This window comes from Rattus norvegicus, chromosome 4 (assembly GCF_021556685.1).
Source record: "Rattus norvegicus strain SHRSP/BbbUtx chromosome 4, alternate assembly SHRSP_T2T, whole genome shotgun sequence".
In the NCBI taxonomy this organism is placed as follows: Eukaryota; Metazoa; Chordata; class Mammalia; order Rodentia; family Muridae; genus Rattus; species Rattus norvegicus.
The window spans coordinates 132,914,142-132,940,589 of NC_141537.1; the positions used below are offsets into that span (position 1 = coordinate 132,914,142).

General features: G+C 44.4%; 1 protein-coding gene across 35 annotated transcripts in view; it reads right to left on the reverse strand.

Annotated features, from left to right (window-relative positions):
- The window catches only part of Foxp1 (forkhead box P1), a 595,264-nt gene that overhangs the window by 152,644 nt on the left and 416,172 nt on the right, over positions 1–26,448 (reverse strand). For 8 of the 35 annotated variants that reach the window (XM_087656799.1, XM_087656791.1, XM_087656795.1 and 5 more), the window contains exon 1: positions 16,817–16,939. The gene's annotated coding sequence lies outside the window, so the exon portion shown is untranslated. 35 annotated transcript variants of the gene reach the window in all.

Consider the following 26,448-nt stretch of genomic DNA (forward strand, 5'->3'; position numbering starts at 1 on the left):
GACAGTTTCAAGTGGAGGAAAAGGTTGATGATATATAGTTGATGTCTTTTCAAATCATCAGCCAGCATCCTCCATCATCATCATCATCATCATCATCATCATCATCATCATCACCACCACCACCACCATCATCATCATCATCACCACCACCACCACCACCACCACCATCATCACCACCACCACCACCATCATCATCACCACCACCACCACCATCATCATCACCATCATCACCACCACCACCACCACCATCATCCATCATCATCATCACCACCACCACCACCACCACCATCATCCATCATCATCATCACCATCATCACCACCACCACCACCATCACCACCACCACCACCACCACCACCATCACCATCATCACCACCACCACCACCACCACCATCATCACCACCACCACCACCACCATCATCACCACCACCACCACCACCATCATCACCACCACCACCACCACCACCACCACCATCATCACCACCACCACCACCATCATCATCATGTGTATGTATGATGGATGTGGGGGTCAGGACATTGTGTAAAGTCAGTTCTTTCCTTCCACATTTATGTGTGTTCTAGAGATTCAAATCAACTCTTTAACCTGTGGTGCCAGCGGGGGTTTTTACCCACTGAGCCACACTGTCAACACTGTAAAATGTCTCCTTTAGACCAATACAAGGTATATGAACTTCTCTGCTCATATGATGAACCCCAGACTCCCATATTTTACAGGCAGCCTCACTACGAAAGAGAAGGGAAGACAGACACACAGAAGGGCTGTAGGAACAGGTGTGTCCACAAGGCAATGTCATTAAGCCTACTGAAGACAGAATGGCAGGAGATGGAGCTGTAGGAAATGGCTTTTGGGGGTTAGTCTGATAATGAATAAAAATAAGGAAAGTAACTTTAAATATCTCAGGTGGACAGGATGGTGGAAGGGAGAGCAGATCATCTGGGTATCCGACTGTTACGGGATGTCCCGTGACAGTTCCTTCCCTTACGGATATGCTAGCAAAGGTGGGAGCAAATGCCACATTAAAAAATAAACCAGAAACCACCATGGGTGTCAACAAAAGACCTGAGTGATCTGAATGTGTGATATGCTTTGAAATCAGCCACTAAGGGCTGTTTTTAGAAATTCCATATTAAGTCTCTGCAAGCTAGTCTTTAAGTTGTCACGCGCAAAAGGGACCGACCGCAATGCGTAAGATTTTGGATCCCACTGGGTTTGACACCTGTGATAACAGGTCTGCTCACGGTTGATCGGAGGAAGATTTGGAAAGACTGTCCCACAGACCTACCTGTATTGATGAGAGGAACTTCACAAACACTTCCCAGGCATTATGACCCCCAATTCATATCACCGTACATTAACTTCCTTTGACTCAGTTTCCAGTACGTCAGCCCAGGAAATATTCTTTACTCTAGTACCATAGAGAATGAGAAAGGACAGCTCTGACTCTCCTAACAGTGTCTCAGTGGCAACTGGAGAAAAGATTTTTCATGTTCTGTTGGAAGATAAAACGAGACACACTGAAAATAAACTAAGTGTGTGGACGTGAGTTGTAGACATATATATGAGAGGGATGGAGAGCACAGGAAGATGAGGAAGAACAAGCAGGAGAGGCAGGAAGAGGAAGAGAAGAGGTGAGGGCATTTATGTGCACAGACATGAATAAATCAAAGAACTTTTCTTTACAGCACACAGTGCCTCTGGCCCACGTTCCAGGCCAAGCGCTAATGTAAATAACTTGAAAGGCCCAATTCCATCTCTGGAGACCTTTTACTCCGGTGGCTCTTCCTGGGCTGGGTCAAATCAACACTTCCTTTATAAAAGATGTGACAATCGCCTAGCACTGGATGACTCTGTGCTTATTTGAGCACTGAGATCAGGTTACAATAAAGGCTCAGTTGGAGGGTGTCACCCAGCAGAAGCAGCTGATAAAGCCAGCCCTTAGAAAGAGCCTGTGAACTTACAGAAAGGGAGTGCACACATGCAAAACCTTCACCCAGACAGACTGCCCAGGTGCCCCTTTGCTTTGACTCTCCTCTGAGGCCCTATCTGCAAAAAGGGATCAGAGGTATCAAGGTCTAGGGCCATCTCTGAGAGTCTAAGCAGAGCCTGCAAACTCCACTATGGGATGGCTTGCTAACTTCGCCAGGCTCTATCTCCATAGTAACCAGGAACATGGGCATTTGCAGCATGACTTCCTTCTCTGGATTCAAGATGGCTCCACGCTCAACAATGCCTTCACTTTCTAAGTAACTGAGTGCCATCTGCTTCATACAAATGATGTTTTACTTCAGCATGCTTGCCACGCTTGAGTCTGAGCTATTTGTGTCTCAGGTTCATAGCAGGTGCTCAGATGAACGGCGAGGTAATCCTAGTTTAGCATGTTTACCAAGGTAGCCATTACTTAAAAACATGTTTACCGCTCTTAAGGAAATACTAACATGTTTGCATAAAACATAGGCCTTGCAAGCACACACACATACGTATGGCAAGCTGGAAGGAGGAAAAGAAACTTTTAGAGGAGAATTTGCATAACACCCTTATCGAGAGGTCTCTGATGAGACTGACATATAGAGGTCCTTTTTAAAAAAAGCTATCTGGAAAGTTTGGGGTCACAGGCCCACACACTGTAGCCTGTGTTTTGTCTATCATCTGGTCTGCTGAATTCATAAGACAGGCAGACATTTTACTCATTTAAAGGAGTATGGGTCAAAAGACAAATGTATTGCCACCTGTACTCATGACTTTGAATTCAAATTTTAGTAGTAACTTCCTACACAGCCTCTTACTTTATGGGAGGGGAGTCAGCAACTCCTGGTCTGCTCTCTGTTTACCCTTAGTTTAAGTTGTTGTTGTTGTTGTTGTTCTGTCTTATGCTTGAGGAAAGTTTTCTATACATCTGTCCTCTTCTTCAAGATAATTTAAACTTAGAATTCACAAGGGCATTGTGAATTAGCTGATCTTAAACTCAAAAATCACTTCTGTTTCTCAAAAAGAACCGGCAGAAACACATCCACATGCCTTAAAAGCCAAAACTGTCAAAAAGTTGAGGTAAACTTCTGGGCCTGTGGGTTTTCCATCAGGTAATTTTCTATCTCTCAGACTGGTACTAGACCTGGTTAATTTGTGCAGGTTTGTAATCCAAGCTAAGACTTTTCCTCTTGTAGCTTTAAAAGTAGGTCAGAATGGTTCACCTTTCCTCTAATTCCTCTCTGGACTCTCAATACCCCTCAAGATAAAACCGGATTCTCAGATAATCTCATAGGCTAGTAAACAGTGACTGCACACCCAGGGGCAGGATTGCTTAGTGATTAAGAACATGGACTACCAATGGAATAGGGTTTGAATCCCAGCACTCACACAGAGGTTTACAATCATATGTAACTCCTGTTCCGAGGCATTCAATGTCTTCTTCTGACCATTATGGATACCAGGGACACATGTGGTACACACACACATACAAGTAGGCAAGCCATCATGTACAATTAAAAAGGGGGGGGGGGAATGTGGAAGGAAAGGCATTTTGCTTATACCACACCTCAATTTTTAGTCCTCTATTCACAATTAGTCCTCCTTAGGACTGATTGTGTGAATGTTTGTGTGTGTGTTTGATGTGTATGTATGTTTGAATGTGTGTTTGTGCGTGTTTGAGTATGTGCAGCTTGTGTTGGTTTGTGTGTGTGGGGGCGTTGCTTATGTGTGCATGTGCATGTGGAGGCCACAGATTTACCTAAGGTGTCTTCCTACACCACCTATTTTTAAAACAGGGTTTCTCACTGGAAGCTCATGGACTTAGGAACCTGAGGCATGGCCTCCCAGCATGACACCCACACCTTGCCCAGCTTTTAGGTGACTGTTGGGAGACATAACTCAGCTCCCTCGTCTTCCTAGGGCAAGCACTGGACTGCCTGAATCATCTGCCTAGTCCCTCCAAACTGGATTTTAAAAACTTTGCTGGTTATTATAAATGGAGCCTTTGGTTATCACTGAACAACGGGAAAGCCAGCTGATCTCCCATCAGCAGTCCAGTGACTGGAAAAAAGTAGATGTGTGAGGAAAGCTGACAATGCAGGCGACTGTGTAAGTGTTAGACACACAGAGCAAGAAAGTCCTCAACAGACTGTGACATCCTGTTACCAACGCTCCAAACAAAACAAAAGACTCTCCCCACAAGTCTGGGTGGTTAACAGCCATGTACCAGAGAGTCTTTCAGGACCCCCTCAAACCTGACTCAGAGTAGACTCTACAATACTCGAGCAGGGATAGGATTCCAAACAGCCACTTGTAGCCAATCCAGTGGACTCATATACTGGAAGGACTGGGGCAGAGTACAGCCTCAGATGAACTGACACACTCCACACGGACCTAGTTCTTTAAAGGCCAACGATTCTCTCAGTATCCTCTTCTACAGAGTCCTGAGAGCTGGGAAGGTATCCTAAGGTTTCAGCACACAATTCAACAGCAAATCATTGCAGGGCATCCTGGGTGGGTTTCCTAAAATGGCCCACAGTCTTTGCACAGAAGACGAAGAGACTCTGGAGACAGACCTGATGAGAAATGAGGGCACAGCCCCATCTGGGCAACATCCTAACACTTCTTGGGTTAGAATCAGGAGAGGACTGGGTCGAGTACGACTTTTTGCTCCTGGGAAGCAGAAGCAAGGAGATCTCTGTGAGTTCCCGGGCAGCCAGGGTAACACAATGAGATTCTGTCTCAACACGGAAAGTTTAAAAAGTACGTTACATATAGAAGATAGTTCCCAGGTCAGTGGGCAGAGAGATGAGGAAGCTTCCCCAGGTACCAAAATCACTTGCTCACGACACCCCACCCAGCACTTCTACACTACTCCTTTCAATACTGGTCACACAGATCTGTACTGACTTGATTTCATATTAATTAAGCTACACACAGAGTAGTTGGTACTGCAGTGACAATTACTGAGTACACACCTCCCATTATTATTATTATTATTATTATTATTATTATTATTATTATTGTTATTATTATTTCCCTCACTGCAGACGCTAACAAATTTTCCAAACACAGGAGCAGAACAGGCAGGAGCTTTATTCTTTGTCTGCTACTCCTTAGACGGGATTGTATTACATTGTAGAATGGAGAAAAGCAACTGGTATTTGTGTCTCACTTAATTTTATTTTATTCTGAAGAAAGACAGAAGAAAGAAGAGGAAAGAGCGTCATATCCTACTCTGCTGCAGGGGCAAGCCCCAATTCGCTGGCATTAACACTGGGAACCCCAAACTGCAGACACCATAGAGAGAGAGCAGGAGGTCCAGACAGGAGGAAGGTTCTGCTGCAAGCCACACCCCTAATGAAGACCTAGGGAGCAGCAGGGGTCAACATAGTCTGTATTCACCAGCGATTATGACTAATGCTTTTTTATTTGGAAGGCACACAGAGGATACTTCCCGCCAAAGAATGAGGATTTTCATGAGACTTAAAAAAAGTAAATAAAATCTATGATCTTCTTGCAAAATTGAGTGAAATAAGTTTAATGACTATAAACATTCAGGAAGCTTGTTTGAAGTCTCTTAAGAGAGACAGCAAGAAAGAAGGAAAACGCCAGCCTGTCCTCCTCCTACTCCTATGAAGACAGGAGCCTATAACCACCTTGTTGGAGCACTGGCTGGCTGTTCTTTACTGGAGCCAGTGCCAGACTCTGAGTCACCCGCGCCAAGGCTCCTGCACCTGAGTTGTCTTTGGAGAGATTCCACTTAAGCATTGCCCAAGCCCCAGCTTGCTGAACTCATGGGAGTTGGATAGGATCACAGCCTGAGGGCTACTGACCTCAGGCAATGTGAAGATCACTAGGGTAAAATACAAGATTCAAGTTTATTAGGAACTGTCTAAAATGTGAGCTTGGTTCAGGGATTGGAGAGATGGATGGATGGATGTTTCAGTAGGCAAGCATGAGGACCTGAGGCCAGATCCCAAGTATTAACACAAAAGCCAGGTACAGAAGCTCAAGTTTGTAATCCAGAGACTGGAGACAGGAGGATCCCTGGAATTCACCAGCCAAGTTAGCCCAGGCAAACTAGCAGGCTCCAGGCTTGGTTAGAGACCCTGTTTTGAGAAATAACATGGGGTGGGCTGGAGAGATGGTCCAGCAGTTAAGAGCACTGACTGCTCTTCCAGAGGTCCTGAGTTCAACTCCCAGCACCCACATGTTGACTCACAACTGTAACTCATGTATGTGATGCACCGACATATGCAGACAAAATGCTAAGACATAAAATACTAATAGAAAGGAAGAACATGGACAGCCATAGAAGAAAGATACCTGGCATCAACCTCTGACCTCACCCATGGAATAGCTCATGCCCCCATGCATACACTACTCATACACACACAGTAAAATATATATACTTTATATATACATATACATATACATACATATATATGTATATATATAAAATAGTCATGAGCTTGGATGTTGCATCAGACCCTCCTTTCCACCTTGTGAAAGTCCAGACTGAATAAATGGTACAGGCCTTCCTTGGTGCTCAAGAAAGAAAATACAGGGGTCAGATGTGAGGATAAATCAATCAAGGGATCTATAACTCATGATATTAACCCCCTGTTTTCTACCGGAGCTTTTTATGGGGTTGTGTCCCAGCCACTCATTATGACTAATAAAGATTCACATCTTCTTGGGCCTCGGATTCAGACTTGTTACTGGGGAAGCTTGATGAAGAGTCTGGGTAAAGTGTGCGCGGATGCATAGTGGATTTTCCTTGATTGACCAAAAACACAGATTTCTGTATATAGAGGGGGGTAGGGGGAAGGGGGGGAGAAAGAGAGAAAGGAGAAAAAAAGAGACATGAGGAATCAAGAGAAAGAGGAGTGAGGAAAGACAGAAAGGTGAGAGAAAATAGAGAAAAAGGAGAACAGGGAGAGACGAGGAAGAGAAAGAGAAAGAGAAAGGAGAGAAAAGGGATAGAGAAAAAAGAGAGGAGAGAAGGGGGGCAATTCCTTTTCTTTTTGTAATATAAATCATTCACACCCAGGATACCTAAGAGGCAGCTAACACCTATGCAGGCTTTGCTTCCCATAGGCCTTCTTTTTCTTGCCTAAAATCTGAATTAAGGAGCAGCGGGGGGGGGGGGGGGAGGAGCAAATAATTGAGACGTCTCTGTTTAGATCTGTACCCCACTTTAAACTGTATTATTTGTTTTCTTTTTTCTTTTTTTCCCCGGAGCTGAAGACTGAACCCAGGGCCTTGCGCTTGCTAGGTGAGTGCTCTACCACTGAGCTAAATCCCCAACCCCATTTGTTTTCTTGATATCTAGTTTCTTGAGTTCTTTATATTTTGGGTATCAGCCCTCTATTGTATATAGAAAACAAACAGGGGGTTGGAGAGATGGCTGAGCAGTTAAGAGCACTGGCTGCTCTTGCAGAGGACTCAGGTACAATTCCCAATACCAACAGGGAAGCTCACAAATGTCTGTAACTCTAGTTCCAGGGGACCTGACACCCTCACACAGACATACATAAAGGCAAAACAGCAATGCACATAAAAAACAATAAATAAATAATTTTCTTTTAAAAAAAGGTTAAGAAAATAAAAACAAATGAAGAAAACGCAGCCAACCATGATAAGAATTGCTGCCCAAACAAGACCTAGGATGAGGTGTCTGAGGGAGAGGAGAGCTCCCTGGTGCTCTCCTGTCTTCTGTACTTCCCAAGGCAGTACTGAAAGCAGCAGCAATGTGGGGGTGAGGGTGGGGGCTGCCCATGCCTTTAATCTCAACACTCTGGAGAGAGAGACGGGTGGATCCCCAAGTTCAAGGCCAGCTGGGTCTACTGAGCAAGTTCCAGGACAGCCAGGGCTACACATAGAAAGCCTGGCTTGAACCTCCCTCTCCCCCCAAACCTCCAGCAAATAAAGAAGCAGTGACTCTGTGTGGATAATGCTTTGAGGGGCTGAGAGTGCAGCTGAGTGATTGTGAGTCTGACTCATGGCACCACGGACACAAACAAGACAGGCTCTGGAAATGAAGAGGAAGAGGACACGGGGAGCTTAACTGAAATCAAACAGTCCCTGCCCTGGGCCCACAGCCTGGCCATGCTGCTGTTCCTCTCTCCCTGCTGTTTTATCTACTGCTCTCTGCCACCCTCAGGGAGGTGGGGAAAGTTTTATAATTCTTGATTCAAAGTGGAAAAACAAAGAATGTGACTTGTTCAAGGTCGCAAATGTGCTGAGTGGCAGGGCAGAAAAACAAAAACAAACAAACCTTGTTTCCAGAGGCTGAGATATTCACACTGCACCAAGCTCACTGATTAACACAAAGACTGTGGCGACCAGGAGTCCTGGCACAAGCATGTGAGGTCTTAGGGAGCCAAAAAATGGAGGAGTTACCTTGGTTCTTTTCTGTGTTCAGGATGAGAGGATGGGCTACCTTATGGTGCTACACTTTGAACTTCATAGCTCTTCCTTTCCCCATAGAAAAGATCTGCTTTGTTTTTTTTTTTTTAAACCAATCTTTTTATTCCCAGAATGTTCAAGAGTGATGGTCACATTGCCCGGCCTACCCACCCTTCCTGTTTTCTGTCTCAAGTCACCAGACACCATCTCCATTTTGCCTTTCCTTGCTTGTAAGCCAGTTACAAATGGCGGAGTTTGATGGCATCCTCAAACCCAGGAGGCCAACACTGCTCTGATCCAAGCCGCAGCCTGGATTCTCCTACTTCATGAGACAGAGACTCATAAGCTCAGACATTCCTGTCACTCTCTCCCTCTGTTTTTCCCTCTCTAGCCACCTTTTGCTACCCATTTACTCTGGGGACATGGATTCAGTCACCCCTGTCTCTTGGTCCCTAGGCCTTCTTCAGTCCAATGGGATTGAACCCAGAGCTGTCTATATTTTGGTTTGACTAAGTTAAAAAGATTTTTTTTTTAAAGTAACTGCAAAAGCCAGGTAATCATCTCTCTCATCCTTCATCAAAGAAGCTTCGTGTAGGACATGGGGAACATTACAGAGATCCACAAGGGTCAAATGTAAAGAAGTGGCCTGGCAATCCCTAGCTCCAATTGGCACATGTACAATGCAAATCCTACATGGAAGGCTCAGGGGAACATCTCAGAAGAGCAGGGTGGGAAGAATCCAAAAGCTGGGGACCAGGATGCACTGTAAGAGAAGTGTCTTTATTGGCACGACGGGGATGCTGCACCCATGAAATCTCAACAATATGGTTGCCTACACAAGACCTAGTGACAGCACCGCCTGACTTGCCAATGTGGATGGGAGGAATTCTACAAGTTCTACCCCAAGAGGAAGAGAGACGGGCAATTGGTAGCAGCTGAGAGAGGGAGAGTAGTTCTGTATGAAGAGCCCCTGAAAGGTTATCCAATGCCAAGTGCTCATCCATAAACATATGTATATAAGAGCAACACTGAATGATCACAGTGGCGTGTGTGTGTGTGTGTGTGTGTGTGTGTGTGTGTGTGCGCGTGTGTGTGTGTGAATAATACAGAGAAAGAGGTCATCGAGTCAAAAGGGAGTGAAAGGACAGTGGTGGGAATGACTTAAATACAGTGCTCATGGATGCCCTCTAAAACATTTAAACCTTTGTATTCATCTACTTGCTTATTTGTTTGTTGCAGACAGGGTCTCTCCTCAGAGGCCTGGATGTCCTGAAGCTCATTCTGTAGACTCATGGAGATCCATCTGCCTCAACTTCCTGAGTGCTAGGATGAAGGGTGTGCACCACCACACCCAGCTACATTTTTTTCACAATGAAAAACAAAAACAAAATACAGCAGCAGTAACAACAAGGACAACAACAAAGCCCTTTCCTAAGGCAGAGCTAGCGCGATCACGGATGGCGTGTGTTTGCGTGTGCATGCCTGTGTACGTATATGTGCATGTATGTTTTACCTTTTTCTGTGAGACAGAGTCTCTGACTGGTCTAGAACTCACCAAATAGGCTAGACCAGCTGGTCAGGAAGCCAGGGATTCCCCTGCTCCCACCATGTTTAGCCTGGGTTCACAAGTACACACATCCACACGCCTGGCTTTTTGAACATTTTAAAATTACTCTTAAATGTGAGATCTGGGGATTAACTAGGTTCTCAGAAGCACTTTACCTACCAGCTGTTATCTCCTCAGTCTAAGACCAGAGTTTTTTTGTTGTTGTTGTTCTGTTTTGTTTTAAATTCACAATTTCCCTGAAGCCCAGTAACAGTTCCTACACCTAGAAGCGTGTCTAATATTATGCCTTCCTTACCTCGCTGGACACATGGGATCTGGCTTTCAGGGAATAAAGAATTCTGGTATCCGCCCCATCCCCCTCTGGCTTCTCAGCATGTGTCTGTCTGTCTCTATCTGCTGTCTTTCTGTCTGTCTCTCCCTCTCTCCCCCATTCATGTGAGTGAGTTTGGGGTCCTCGCATAGCTCAGAATACACGTGGAGGTGAGTGGACACCCTCGGGTGTCAACTATGTCTTGTACCTTGAGATAGGGAGTGTCTGTTGTTTTTCTACTGAGTATTGCCTGGTTACTTGGCCCTTGAACTTGCAGACTCTCTTATCTTTGCCTCCCATCTTCAGATAACAGCTCTGGAATTACAAATGCTAGCTACTGCATTGGACTTTATAGGCATGAGCTTGGGTCCTAATGCTTGTATGGCTTGCACACAGTTTATATAGTAAGTCTTTACCCTAGGCTAGGCATCATCTTCTTAATCAATTAATGAATGTTTATTTTATTTGAGTACCCTGGAATTCATTATATAGAAGGGAGTAGAGGGGCCTCCTCAAAATCAGAAACCTGCTTGCCTCTGCCTCTCCAGTACTGGGATTGAAAACTATGTGCCACCATGTCTGGCATGGCCCTCATTTTGAATTCACTGTATACTCTCACACATATTATAGTAAAAATGTACATGCACATACACAGACATACACAGATGAATGTATAGAGTGGTGGAGGGAGAGATTATTAAATATCTACATTCTTCAAATTGCTTTGGGCCTTGGTCACTGAAGATAAAAAAGCTGATTTCAAAAGCGCAGGGGAGGCAACTGGGTCTGTAGAGTTCACGTCTCGCTGGCACAGAGCCCTAAGTTTGATTCTCAGCACCACCTAGACCAGGCATGGTGATATGGGACCGGAATCTCAGCAATGGAGTGGTGTACCCAGGAGCTCTTGTTCAAGGTCACCCAGGGCTTCGAGGCAACTCCAAGGCCAGCCCGGGACTTTGCAGATCTTATTCTGTACACAACAAAAATCATTCCCTCCCGGCACAGCTGTGCCATGGCTGAATGTTTTCACTAGCAATGAAGGCTCACCACTGCAAGCAATCCTCATTGTCCCACAAACTGTCACTATCTGCAGTGAACAGATGACAGGACAGAAAGACGTGAAACGGTAAAGATCATCTGATACTCAAAGGCCTCGGCCTAGAACCTGGTGAAGCCGATCACATAACGAATAGACACTGTTAGCACCGTGCACACACACAAGAAGCTATGTGACGAGTAAAAAGCAAAGATGCCTTTGGAAGAAGAATACGATGGCCTAGAAGTGAGTGCCAGCAGAGAAAGGTAACTGCACTGTCAGGGAAATCTGGTGGAGATTAAGGGCATCAGTTATTCATCAGTGCCCTATACCCCTGTAATGCATGGACGTGGCTTTCTTTCACTCTTAGAGATGGAACTACGTGAGAAGCATGGCAGAATCTCAAAGAAATCGAGGCGCATTTAGAGTACATTGAGGGAGCTGAAGAGATGAACTAGTCAGTAATGCACGCTTCAAGTAAACACGAGGACTCAAGCTTGGATCTCTAGAACCAACACAAAGAGCAGGCAGGTGATACATGTCTGTAACCCTAGTGGTTGGGGCAGGGGTTGGGAAAGAGACACAGGAAGATGCCCTAGGTCTTTGGTTTGGTTGTTATAGACAATGGATGAGCTCTAGGTTTAGTGAGAGACTCTGTCTCCAAAAAATGGACTGATCGAATATGATGCTTAACATTAATCTCTAGCCTCAATATGCCTGTGGGACACACACATACTAAGAGTACAACACACACACACACACACACACACACACACACACACACTTAAAATATGTAAAAGAAAGTACACCAAAGTATGTATTCTCAAAAGCAACTTTTCCTTCCTCCCTCCCTCCCTCCCTCCCTCCCACCCTCCGTCCCTTTCTCCCTCCCACAGGCTAGACCAGCTCTCTACCACTGTGATATCCCTCCCTCCAGCTCAAAATCTAACATCCTTAGTACACCAAAGTCCAAGATAAGAGGTTTAGGGTTAGGCTTAGAGCCTGATTTTGGGTGACACGGTGAGACACTGCTTAAAATAAAAACTGAAGGAACATTAAAAACTAAACTGGGCTTATCTGCTATAGTTATGTTCAGGCAGTGACAGTGAACTCTGGAACTCCCGGTAACCACAGTTTAGCATACGGTTGAATTTGAGTATCCAAGCATGAAGAAATAATGATTCGTTGGGAATTTGGGGGAATTACTGACCCTGAGAGAATCATCACCAGTCTAAAATCGAGCAACCCTATTTTTTAAAACATTAGCATGTCTCCACAGAAGCAGCCTGCAGGCTGGTTCAGTGACAACCACTCATTGTGCCTACACCTGGAGCCTGGCTTCACCACCTGCTAGCTGTGTGAACTTGGACAAATGACTCAACCTTCCTGTGCCTTAGCTTCTTTATCAGCAGGACTGGGAATAAATTACAGAACCCGTGTCACAATGCACACAGAAAAAGAAGTGACTGAGCTAGAGGAAAAAATAAAATAAATAAAATATAAAAATAAAAAATAAAAAATAAAATAAAAAGATAAAACCAAGCAGGTCACCACCACCTGCCCAGGACACTGGGTGGCCTGCTGTAAAGACAGGTTCCTCAGCCAAACTGGAATGCAGATAGTCCTTTGAAAGTTACTTCTTTAATGTAGAGATTTTCAGATCTAATTTGTGTACCCAGAGTCCAACAAACATTTCTGAGAACCAAAGAACCTAACAATGGACTGTAATGTTGCAAATTCTGTTCATCTGAGGCTCAGGCCAGCAAGTGGATTCAAGCATTTTTTTTTTCCTCTGTGCTTGGGAGCCACAGAAAGGAGATCACCACAGCCCATGGAGGGTTTCAGGCACTCAGAATATGTAGGGTGAATGAAAGGGGTTCATATCTTTTATCCACAAAGAAATGAAAAAAAAAAAAAAAACCATAGCAAATTACAACTAACTCTGCAGAGCTAACAGGCCTGTGTCTCTCCACATACACACCAACTTGATTTTTCTCTTGGTTAGGTCTCCAATAGCATTCATTCTTAGTTTAAGATTTTCGGTTGTGCTGAATATTAAAAATAAAAATTACACTTCGTCTCTGACCATAACTAGATGAGAATTCATCAAGACCTCGTCTTCTGCCTGTTCCCATCCTATCACAAACTAGCTATACTTTGTGGGCCAATTTTTTTTCAGGGCAGAACATTTTCTCATGAGGTGGGTCTGTAGTCAGAAGTAGCCTGTCTGAGTGGGGGAAAATGTTTCTCCTACTCTCCCAGTCAGTCCTGGGCAGGTCCAGTCTGGGCAGTCACACAGACACACCCGGGAACTGTAAACTATTTTAACAACAGGACGGTTTTCCCACCTCAAAAGTGGGATCACCTTCAGCCTACTGATGTCCCAAGGGTGTTCCGAGTATCAACAAGTTCACATTAGTCAGGCACTTTGATTTCTACAGACAAAGGGCTCTGTGGAACTACAAAGTATGATTATCCAACCCAGGGACCTTTGTGGAGTACCCAAGATGACACGCAGGGAGGCAAATGGCCTGCTGTTTCCCACTGTTGCCCTCCCAGAAGCAAAGCTCCCCACCACTCCCGAGCTCAAGGCAGGGCCAGCCAAGTGGAAGCCATGCTGTATCTGAACTTGGCTGCACTCTTCCCTTATATAGGCAACGAAGAGGGAATCCCTCTGTGCGCATATTTTCAGTTCACATTCCCAAATACTATAGGCAAACACACAGATTTCAGCTGTGATTTACAGGGCTGCCTCTGCCTGGGCCAGTCACCAGGTTAGGACCATGTCTACACAGCCCTGTTACAGGATGAGTCTGAGTGAGGGTGGATCTTAGGGAAACCCTGCCTCCTTTCCTACAGAAGCCCAGAGAATGGCCACAGGCGACCAGGCCAACCCCACTTGAAAACTGAGAGAATAAAATGAAAAAAAGAATATTAGCTGGCTTGTTTTAAACCTACATTCAATCTAGGCTTGGGACTTTCCCTTGGACTCTGGAGTACTTGTAAGAATGTAACAATCTTTAGGACTGTGGAAAATATTATATGATTACAGAGACTAGTATTATATAGCATAATCTCCTCTCTCTCTCTCTCTCTCTCTCTCTTACACACACACACACACACACACACACACACACACACACACACACCATTTGGCAGTGCTTGGGATTCTACTCTGAGCCTTATGTATGCTAGGCAAATTCAACTATTTCCAGCCCTAAAAGGGATGTTTGAGGGACACAGAGGCCCAAGGCCCAAGTAGACCCTTTGTCTCACAGCATGTGACAGCCTTTAGGGAGGAGTCAAAGACTGGCATTAAACTGTGCTCTTCACTAGCCACAGACAACTCAAGGTCCATGTGCTTTTAGCTGAGCTGCTCAGAGTTGAGAGTGTAACCCCCAAATGGTGTCTGGATGATGACAGCTAGAGGAAGAATGTACATGAGACCCTAGGTTCAAGCCCCAGGACCAGACTGAGCATGCAAATATCTGATAGACAAATAAATAAATAAATAAATAAATAAATAAATAAATAAATAAATATGCTTGCCTTCGACACAACTGTAAGAGTTGTTCATCATCACCGTGGGATTACTATTAAAGTGAGCCACCGTACACCATAGTGTGACAGTACGATGCCACTGAAGCAGGCATCTACACCTTCCAAACCACGGAACAAAGAATTCTGGGAAACTCTATCCATCCACAGCAATAAGCTCATTCTTAGTCCACAGCCTGGCAAAGTGTCAGGGAGAAATGTAAAAGACAGACAGACAAACAGACAGACAGACAAAAGAAAGAAAGAAAGAAAGAAAGAAAGAAAGAAAGAAAAGAAAGAGAGAAAAGAAAGAAGAGAGCTAGCAGGCTCCTGAGCCTAAAGGGTTAACTCGGTTGTCTTTAAAAAAAAAAAAGGACATGTATAATTTCCTTTTATCCTAAAACAATGCATTTATTATTTTCTGTGTATCTGGTAAAGGGCACGGCTTTCAGAGTGGAAAACAAAACAGACGTTGGTCACATGTTTATTTGCCTCACCTCCTCCCTTCCCTTCTGATAAATAATCAAATATGCCATCCAGAAAAAACAAAATCAGCGAGCTGGGAAATTTGATGGTCATCAAGCAGGCTGAGACAGCAAGCAGAGCGGCCCACTGTTCCCACACTGCTGCTCAGCCCCCACACCTACTCCACCATCTGAGTAAATAGCCCGCTCACTCTTTCCATCTTCCCCACAATTACTCCTACTGTTAAACAAATTGTCCTTAAGGCAGTCGCAAACAGCAGCTTTGCAACACCCCCCCCCCCCGCCCCCCTCTGCAAAGCAGAGCAACTTCTGGACATTAAAAACAGCCATCTCGGCCACAGCGGCGCACACAGAAACCGAGACTTGTTTATTTGTGTGGACCTTCCTCCCATTCGATGGTCTGGACAAGTATGGAAATTCTATTTCTTCCTCTAGCCTAACAGATACTGTTGAAAACATTGAAGTTTATGGATATTTAGTCTGAGGACTAACCAAGTTCAGAATAATAGCAATTCTCTTAAGATCAAAAGAGCCAATTTTCTACTTCCTGTCTATTCCCTCATCAGTACATAGCTTAAAAAAAAATAGCACCTGGCTTGCCAATTACGGTGACGCTGAAGAACAGGGGTAGAGGAGGTGGAGCGGGAGGGAAGAGAGACCAGAAGGTGGGCCAGGGCAGGAAAAGGTGGAACCATTTTTTAAAAGCTCATACCATGTGTTTGAAAGTCAATTCTCCTGAAGAGCCCAAGAGTAAGGTGGTTCTGCCAGCCCCGGTGCCAGAGCTTGCTGCCACCCCAATTACCCACAGTGGAAACGGTCAGAAGAGGGTCCGATATCAAAGTTAACAACCATTGCTGGGAGCAAAGCAGGCTTTCTCTCTACCTCGCAGCCTCCTCGAATTAAACAATAGTAATATGAATGAGATAATGACCGTGCGTGTTTCGGCAGCCTGACTTTTATTGGCATGAAATTGGTACAAATATTATCAAGACCGATTCGCCCATGATGACGGTGTCGTGATGTCAACCCCGGAGGACAAACTCTGCAGAGTGTCACAGGCACCGTCCCCACACTCTCTCAGAACTTGAGATAACAGAACAGGAAGAAAAGAAGCAGGCGGTACATACAGGCACGCAGAGAGAAAGTTACGGTCTACATTCAGCCTGTGGAAGTGTCTGGCAACACTGGCTGATTCCTCCTGATCAGAGCCAAAGCCACATGTGAAATCAAGAGAGAATTATCAAGGAGTTAGCAGGATTCCGTCCTCTCAGATCTCTATGGTGAAGAAGAAGGAAAAAAAAAAAAAAGGAAGAAGAAGAAAAAAAGCTTAGCCGGAGAGAGGAGGGAGGGAAGGAAACACAGTAAACAACTTGAAGCATCTCATTTTCTCCTTTACAGCGCGTCTGCCCAAGCAAAGATCCTAGCTTAAAAGTTTATTTAGTCCATTGAAAATGCCTCCCCCCCCCACCTCCCGGCACTTACAAGGAAAATGAAGAGTTTGACTGAGTGAGTCTCTACGTCTGCCTTTGCAGTTCCGTCTTGCCGTGGATGAGCTCTGGCTGTTTCTGTGAAGCGGGGGTTTGCCGAGTGGTAAAAGAGATGTTTGAATAAACAGGAAGTGCTGAGCGCTGAAGCACACTCGAGGAGAGAACACACTGGAACACTGCCCTTTGTAGGCAACCTCGGGGAGGTTCGTCTCCACAGTAGCTGCCTGGGCTCTCACTCAATGACAAGGAAACCACAAGAATTCCTCAAGTAATTCTTCACTTTCAAAGCTGGGAGATCAGTTGGAGCTTGCAGGTAATTTTCAAAGTTGCACAGAGCACTTAAAGAAATCTATTAATGTTCAACACACCTAAATCACTCCAGGATAGCAAGCAGGGACACAGCACACACGGTGTGCCCTGTAGACCAAACCCTAGCCAAACACCGCTCCTGCACGCAGACGAGTACACACCAACAAGGCTTCAGGAAACCTGTTCTTGAGATATTTTTGTGGTGACATTTACATAGGCAGGATGAGAGTGAGAGAGAGAGAGAGAGAGAGAGAGAGAGAGAGAGAGAGAGAGAGAGAGAGAATATGAGAATATTCAGACCTTGCTGACCTTAGAGGGTTTTGGTCACATATATTTTTAAAGATCACACCACCCAGCATTCCCGGGATAAGCTCCCTGTCTGGTTTGATTGCCTTTCCTCTCTGTTCACCTCCTCTGCTATCAGGGAAACGATCTATGGACCATGGCACCCGCTTGCCCACTTCCTTACTCTGTCCTACACTGATTATCAAGGTCCTGTCTTCAGTCACCAGTAGAACCGGACGGGTACCATAATAAAAGTGAGCCACAGGAGGGAGGTGTAGCAGGTCAGCTTAAAAACTGGGAGGAAGAGTCATCGAACAGCCATATTCAACTGGAGACAGGAGATAGCAGAAGGCTTCCTTCCTAAAATGTACTGCTGTTGTGGCTGAGTTCCCCTGCCACAGAAGCATCTGACTTGTTATTAAGCGTGGAACGCTGGCCTGCCTGTCAGGCAGGTGCTAATACTCGGCTAAAATAACTCATTGGGAGCTGTCAGTGAGGTGTTTACATAGGCCCCGATCTTTTCTTCATAGAAGGAAATTTTTTTTTCTTTACTGGAATTCATCTTCTTTTGATCTCACATTCAAAGCAATGGCAGCTTGATAGACATTCAAGTCTGAAAGCAAATCCAGACGCTGAAGATAAACGGCCAGAATATGACAGGCAGAAGCATCTAAAGCTTACAGAAATGAAGAGAACAGCATGTCGCCCGAGTATTACAATAGCAGAAATCAAGAGACATATTAGGTGGAACTGATCAGCCACAAAAACAGTTCAAAAGGCAGATCACAGAAACGGGATGAGGGGAAGGGGGTGCGGGGTGCGGGGTGCGGGAACAGGATCAATCTGGTTTGCCTGCCTCACCTCCCTTCTGAGCCTCCAAGTCTGCCTCTTCCCTGCACAAGGGTGGAGCGTCCAGAGCAGAGTCTCTTCTCTAACTGGGCTGGACCATTTACAGAGGTTACAAAGGATTTGCTAACAATCTGCTTCGAGGGGCAGGGGAGAAAGGAAGGCACATGCCCAGGCTCCCCCGTGCTGCACTGCACTGCCATGCTGTTCCTGTTCCTAGAAGTGGCGGTGGGTGGGGAGCACATAGCCTGGCCCAAGGGAGGTGGGCAGTCAGGAGGCTCTTGCTTAAACCACCCTGGGATGGACTGACACTCTAAGATGGCCCGGCAGTGACGGACTGCAAGAGCCCCACCTGCAGTCATACACATGGTCAGATTCCTTCAGTCCCAGTTAGGCCACTGTTCCACCCCTAGGAGCTGCAAAGCCATGTAGGCCAGTCTCTTAAAGGGATTATTGCAAGAACTTCTTCACGGCATAAAAAAAATTTTTTAAGAACTTTTTCTTAAAGGCATACTTTTAAAAAAAAGATATCTTTTGTTTTAAAGTCAATGCATATATCAGCAGAAAAAGATATTCTCTGAACAGTTCTGCCTGAGTTGTTTATTAATAAACACTGAAAGGGAAATGGCAGAACCAGACTAAAGCACATCAGAATTCCATATTTACCCTGTGGTTCTCTCTGAATTGTTTCTTCTGGGAAATCTCACTGGAAAAGTGAGATTCTCTTTTCCATAGGATGCTAGGATTTTTAATTATTACTGCCTCCCTGTCTCCCCCCCCCCCACTATCCATAGTACACTCACAGTAAAATATGGTTTAAAAATGCACAACACAACTTTCCAAGCTGTAATCCGTTTAGAGTTTGCCTTGTACCAACAAGATTCCTGGAAAACTGAGGAAGAGCCTTGGAGACAAACTATGAGGAGCAAGGCTGGGAGACTGTGAGGCCCTCAGCGGTCAGAATATCCACATGAGATCTGCCTTTCAAATATGTGCTCGCTTTATTCATAAAAACATCCCATAGGAAACCGTGCTATTATAAAGATTACGGTAGTCCCATCATCTTCATCAGGCTGGATAGAGACCCTTGAGGAGGAAATGCTACAGGCCTTTGCTAGGGAATCCTGTCTGGTGAGGGTGATTCGAGGGCACATTCAGGGGGTTCCTTTAGCTATAGCCAGGATGATGACACTGTTGGAAATTCCACAAAGTCCTTGGGAGCCTTGGCCAGCGGCTAGTGCTGATAGACAGGAGTGTGTGAATTCATCAGCGGCGCTCAACGGTCGCACCAGGGCCAGTCTCGATGTCCCTTGGCAACAGGGACAGAGACAGAGGTTTTAGATGACAGGTCTTGGGAGCACTGGGAGCACTGGGAGCACGGCAGTACAATCGTGGGGACCACTGTCCATGTTCAGTCTTTGAACTCTTCGGGTGTGTCTACAATGGTATATCTTGCTTACCATGTGTTTGACGTTGGGGTAAATATTTTGCACATTTTTTAACATAAATATTTTTCTGTTTTACTCACAGTCAAAACACGTTACACATTCACGCTGTTTGTAAATATTTTCCTGCTTTTACAAGAATCCCCTTTAAGTCAAAACATGTTTATATTTATTTTGTCAAAACAAATTCTTCCTTCAAAACAACACGACATGTTGTCAACATAGTTTCCAGGTTACAATAAAAATGGTTTCACTTAGTTCCCAGCACAACAAGCAAAGCAAACAGCACATTCCATCCCAGAATCTAGGCTGTTTTTCTCAAGTCACCTCTGACCCATTCCGTGGAATGTCATATATTCAGGGCTGGACCTTTGCTTTAAATCGCACTAGATCAAACGAGCCAGTCTCCTCTGTCATTCCCTGACACCAAGGAAACAAAAGAACAAGGTAGTTGCTTTCAACATTTTCTCCCCGAACTTCTCAACTTCGATATTCCACATGACTGTAATTTACCCCCAAACAAGGGAGGTTTACCATAAAAGTGAAATGCAATTTCCCTTGTAGATTAGAAAATAGATTTTTCCTCCACAAAGAATGCAATTGCCTCCACTTTGATGAAAGAAATAACATTCCATTTCTTCGGACATTAAAGGTCTTTTTACAAAAAAAAAAAAAATCTGCCAAGTAAGAAGGCCTTCATTAGTATAATTAAATGACTGTTGGGCTTTTTTGATATAAACAACTTTTGAGATGTCATTTAAAAACCTCATAATAACACCATTAAAAAGCTACCATTTTTAACAGAGAGATTGTCTGCTCAGGGCCATGGAATGGTAGCCACGCTTCAGGCCCGTCCTTTCCCCCTTTCAGACTTCTGCTGGACTTGAATGTCACCATAGACCTTGAATCTTTGAATGTGAAATGGCTTCACTAATTGCTTTAATTGCTTGAAGATGTGCAGGCAGGTGAAACCCGATCCCCGTGGCCATTGTGGAGACTAAGAACAACACTGGAATGTTTACATAGTGGTTTGATTTTAATAGGCAGAAGGGCTGAGTTTAAGACAGCAAGAACACAGCTAATAGGTGACCTCTTAAAGAAGGCCCCCTCTAAAAAAAATAATGCTAAGGACACACAACCAAACACAATGTCATGTTCCGAGAGGCAGTATCCTAAACACCGAGGTTATTACCCAGTTCCTGACATTTCCACCCAAAACACTACACGTAAGAAAAATTAAAACAGAAAGAGCACTTTACAGGTCAGTTACCTTCTGAACATATTAGGACTCTATGGTGTTTTTAAGTAAGCACATTCATTTTACATTTTAAATTGCATATTTTTTTCAGGAGTGTAGCACTCTATTGTCTTAGAAGGGAGGGGTTAAGTGTCCCTCACCCCCATTTATGGCTTCTTGTCTCTTGCATACTCTTTGGCTGTGAGTTATGGCCACACCCCTTTAAACCAGTGTTATGTATAAATGTGCGTCTCCCTCCTGCCTGTCCTCTTGCCATGTGACCTCAGGGTCTGCTTCTCGTTAGTAGGACCAAGAAGTCCTTTAGAGTGGTCATTCAACAGTGGTGGCCACATTCCCTGGATGTTTTAATGGCTTGAAATGGACACCCAAGGTTTAGCGATAGCTCCCCATGGCTGACTTCTAATGGAAGGCGCAAATGTAATCAGCGCATGACAGGAAGTAAGTGTACGCCATAGTCACTAAGCCACAAAGGTCAAGTAGGAACAGGTTTGCAAAGGCAACTAAACAGTCTTCATACATGCAACAGACATACACATAGACATGTGAGTTACTGCGTGTGCATGTACACATACAGATGTCCACATGCAAATGTAATGCACATGCGCACACACACGGGATTCATGCGTATATGAATATTTCATATATAGTCAAGAATAGTTCACTGCTGCAGAAGGGAAAGGGTGCCAGAAAATAACACAAAGGTTTTAGGGTTAAGCTACGTTACTTGGGGCAATAGACACGCACTGTACATGAGTGCAGACCAGGAGGTTGCTCTTCCATAGAGCAGGGAGCACTGTGCAAGTTCTGCCTAGCGAAGTAACGTTGCACATTAACTCATGACGATGAAATACAATTGCAGAAGAAAAAAAATAAAGTCCTTTTAAAGCCATAAACAGTTTTAAATGCTATAAGCTCTGCAATAAACGTAGGAGTTTCTTTGCCCGAATGATTTGTTCCCCAAACACTGGAGACAAAAATGATGAAACCAAAAATACTTGCATAAAATATCCTTTTGAACCATGGCCACCTCACGCATATTTATCAACATTTACACCCTTTCCGAAAAATGAAATCCCCTGGCGAGAAGTAAGTCCTTCCCTCTGAAAAAGGAGGGAAGACAAGTAAGTATCCATTTAAACATTAAGTATAAACTAGTCCAAGCCAGCGAGAGGCACACAGAGGGGAAAGTAAACAGGCCCTGCTGCCTACCCCCAAAATAGTTCCCCTTTGAAAGCTCTCAGCAGCAAGTGCCTGGTACCAAGGGCTGCCCTGTGAGCTGGAAGGGTCAGCAGAGCTATGCTAAGCTGACAGGTTCAGTTTACAGCGGCCAGGACTTTGTTTGGATATACTGGCCTTGCTCACTGCCAGCTTAACAACAGATGGCTAGAAAACTTTCATTATGTTGCACAGGACTGAAACTGCAAACAATCCAGAAAACTCTGAAAAAGTTTAACTCCCTCTCAACCGATGTGCCAAAACCAGAGTCCACGCAGGCCCCGGGGGCCTGCAGAGGCAGGCTGAAGGCAGAACCTGCCAAGTGGAGTTCAGGAGAAGCCATCCTTGCAGGCTGCGGAGTGAGGGAGAGCTACTGGAGGCTTATTTTAACTGTTCGAAGTCCAGACCTTATAAGGAGTTGCACCCATTGTGCCTTCTTGTATTTTATTTTCCCAGAACATAGTGACAGACTTTCTTTCCCTTCAGAGAGAAAAATCTTCCAGACAATTCCCAATTCCCAAGCTCTCTTCCTGCCTCCCCTTTATTCAGGAAGCTGGCAGGACTGCATCAGTCTCACCCCAACACCTAGATTTAAATATGACTTACCCAAATCTGTGTATAATTTAAATATTCATTAAGCCGATTCAATCCCTACTGAATCCTAGTCTCTTCTAATGCTGGGAGACAGGTTATAAATATACCTTCAAAGGTTTAATTCAATTGGCAATCTGAGAGGTCTTATCACTGGAAATGTGTTATTTTCCTATTATTCAAGAAATGAACAAATGTGTTTTCCACAAATGTATTTTAGAAGCTACCCTTCGCTGTTATTGAAAGAAAATTGTGTTTATGACTCCTTTAGCATAGTGTAAACTCATAAACGTCAACAGAGAGTACAAGGAAAACTGTCAACTAAATATTGTTTCCTTCACGAGCTGTTCTTCCAAGTCAATTACGCCTTTCAACTTCTGGGGCATTGTATGATAAACTGGCAGTAAAAATCATTCACATTAATATACCATGGTGCCTTGCCTGCAAAAGGTAATTAAGGAAGTAAATGACTCATAAGAATAGACATATTAGCTGCAAAATGAAAGGCAACTGAGCTGCCACATAAAAATATGTACCATTAAGATACCGCATTTTCATATTCCTGTAATCAGCTCCAGTAGACTAATGCTTATTTAATCCAGTTCTGAGCTAAGTCCATCAACAACTGTTTTTCGCTGTTTTCTCCTTGACTGAACATTATGAGAGCAGGTTTGGAATAAATACTGCAATGAGATTTTTGCATACTCAATTGAAGAACAGGTTTTTACATTTTAAAATCTATTTTTCTTTCCCCGAGAAATATAACATTTAAAAAAAAAAACAGATTACTGGAGGAAAAAAAAAATCATACATAGCAAGTTAGACGTGCCTCCTTAACAGGTAGGGCATCTGGAGGGAGAGATCTTTGTTTCTATATTTGCCTTTTCTGGGATGCCAGGCCTCCAGCTCCCAGGCCCCGGTTTCCTTTATGAAGCAAAGCCCTCTTGTTAACAATGTCTTCCATGAGCATTATGGTTCCACAGGCAATTCATGCTTCAGCAAAGGTGGAAGGAGACAGCAAAAACGGATGGGTGAATTGCTAAGTGAGGTTGACGGTGGAGACCTCACCAAAGCCCAGTGTCCGGAGTCCTTCCAGGGCTAGCCACCAGACAGACAGATGACCCCTTCTCTGGGCAAATGGAAAGTAATATGAAACTCACTGCCCCCCTGTCCAATTTCATACCCCCATGTCTGAGTCTCCACAGTCTTTTATTTCAAGGCATCACCAACAGCCCATCCTAGCCCAGTCCCAGAAAAACCTTATCCATTCAAAGAAGTCTGAGGTGTTTTTGTGGAGGCAAAGTTGCTCATCTTTCTTCTTCTCTGCATTATTGATCCTTATCAGTCATCGGAGTCATGTGCACTGGGGATCAGTGTAGAGGTGGTGGTGGGGGGGTTTCCTAGATACAAGAACAAATGCCTACTTTTGTGGGAACTGGAAGCTTCTGTTGTAACTCCTGCAACATAGGCCTTCTGATTTAGTTTGGGTGTCCGTTTGTATACCTCTGGCTATGGTAGCAGCAAAAATTGGTCTACAAATTATGGCAGTGACTATTTTCTGTGAAGTTTCTTAATAACGCATTCATGCTCAGTGGGCTCTAAATGTTTCTAGACACTGTCCACAAACTTACTAAGAAGCCACAAAGAGATCTTAGCTCTTTTGCTTTCTGGAAGAAGGTAGGCTTTTGACAAAAGTAAAGTTCTAGATTTGGGATGCCCCCTGGCATCTAGGAGATGTTTTGTTTTACAAATTGATAAACAGCCAGCTAGGTACTTGAGAACAGTTCAGGTCAGAAGAAGAACCAGACACAGACCCCTTGCTGGTCTTTTACCTTTTCACGGCCTGGTGAATGCAGGGAGCCCCCTGGTATATAGGTGGACTTCACCTTGCAATGCACTGTTGCCTCTTGTTGGAGCTGATACTGCGTAAAACAACAATTAATGAGCTCTAGTCCTTTCCCTAATTAAAGAACAAAGGTCCTTGTGCTAGCAGAGCAGCAGGGAACAACACACTCAGGGAGACTTGAACACTTCTAATTGCCTTCAAATGGAATTCTTGAGATTTCAGAACATAATAGGATCAGGAACTCGGGCACTAGCACCATCCTTTACAAATAAGCCTTCACAGAACACAGCCAGCTGTTAATAAATACACCATTATCAAAAATGCAAAGTTGCCACTGTAACGCCCGCAACCTTTGTATTCATGAAAATTAACCCACATGCACGAATACAATGATACATGAATTCGTTTTTAAAACAAATACATCAAAAAAAAATAATAAACTAAAAGGACCTCACAGGAACATGAAGGCAAGGAGGCAGATCCTCCGAGCCCAGTACTTGTCAGGCCTTTAGCAGTTGGGTTTCAAACATGTAATTAAGAAAGATAACCCCCAGTTTTTCATAGTCATTAGAGGCTTTGGGTAATAGAATACTCTCTCCAAAGTGTTACAAACACACCGCACTTCTAAATAACCTGCCTGGAGAAAGTATGCTCTCTACCAAGGGCAAAGCTGCCGTGCAGCGAGGAACAGTAAATGGCAGGCTGGCGTTCAAGCCCATTAGCTGCTATCGGATAGCAGCACATTCGCTAGCACGCGACCTGTGAAAAATCTGAGATCTCTTTAAATCTTCGAATTGGATTACTGCATTAATTCTTAAGAACTGCGATCCCTCAACCAAGTCAAATTGCCCTCATTAACAGTGGAAAAACTGCCTCTGCAATAAGTATTTCTTAAAAAACGATATTTATTATCTATAATCACTTTCACATACCTCCCCTTGAAATCTAACCAAAGAATGCCAGTGACTCGGAGGCCTGCATCCTAACTTTGAATATTAAATTTTGGTTCAAATAAAAATAAGAATGGAAGCTTTTTTGCTCACGGCTTAAATTTACCAGACACTTCCTTTCGAGCTGAGCGGCAGTCAGCTTCCGTTTAGAGGAGAAGCTGGGGCACGCGGAGAGCTCTTGAGTAGAGCATTTAGGTAGCCTCAGTTGACTGGGGGAGCTGCAGTCTTGCATGGCCATCCGGTGTTATGGATGGTGCGTGGACTGAGTTCAGTCCCAGACTGGGCTTTCAGTCTATGCTACTATAACAACTGGTACTACAGATTTATCTAAGAGAACTGAAAGGCAACAGTAGCAACATGGTGCCCTGTGTGGAAATGATACCCATAACAGATATTGATACCGCAAGCTCCCTCCATTCTTCCTACATCACATTGGCTAAGAATGCCCAACCTGTAGTGAGAATGTACTGGCTGTGGTTTTCAATCTGTGGGTTGCGACCTGTCGAACAACTCTGTCACAGAGGTGACGCATCAGATATCCAACATATCAGATATGTACAGTAGCAAAATGGCAGTTATGAAGCAGTAGCTAAAGTAATTTAATGGTGGGGGGGTGGGCCATTACCACATGAGGAGCTGTATTAAGGGGTCTCAGCATTAAGAAGATGGAGAGCCCTTGCTCCAGAGTGTTGGGATTAAAAAAAATGGGGGGTTGGGGATTTAGCTCAGTGGTAGAGCTCTTGCCTAGGAAGCGCAAGGCCCTGGGTTTGGTCCCCAGCTCCGGAAAAAAAAAAAAAAAAGAAAGAAAAAAAAATGGGGAAGGTAAACTCCGTGTCAATTCCATCATTTTTCACTAGAGTGGCCTCAGCCAGCTCTCGGCCT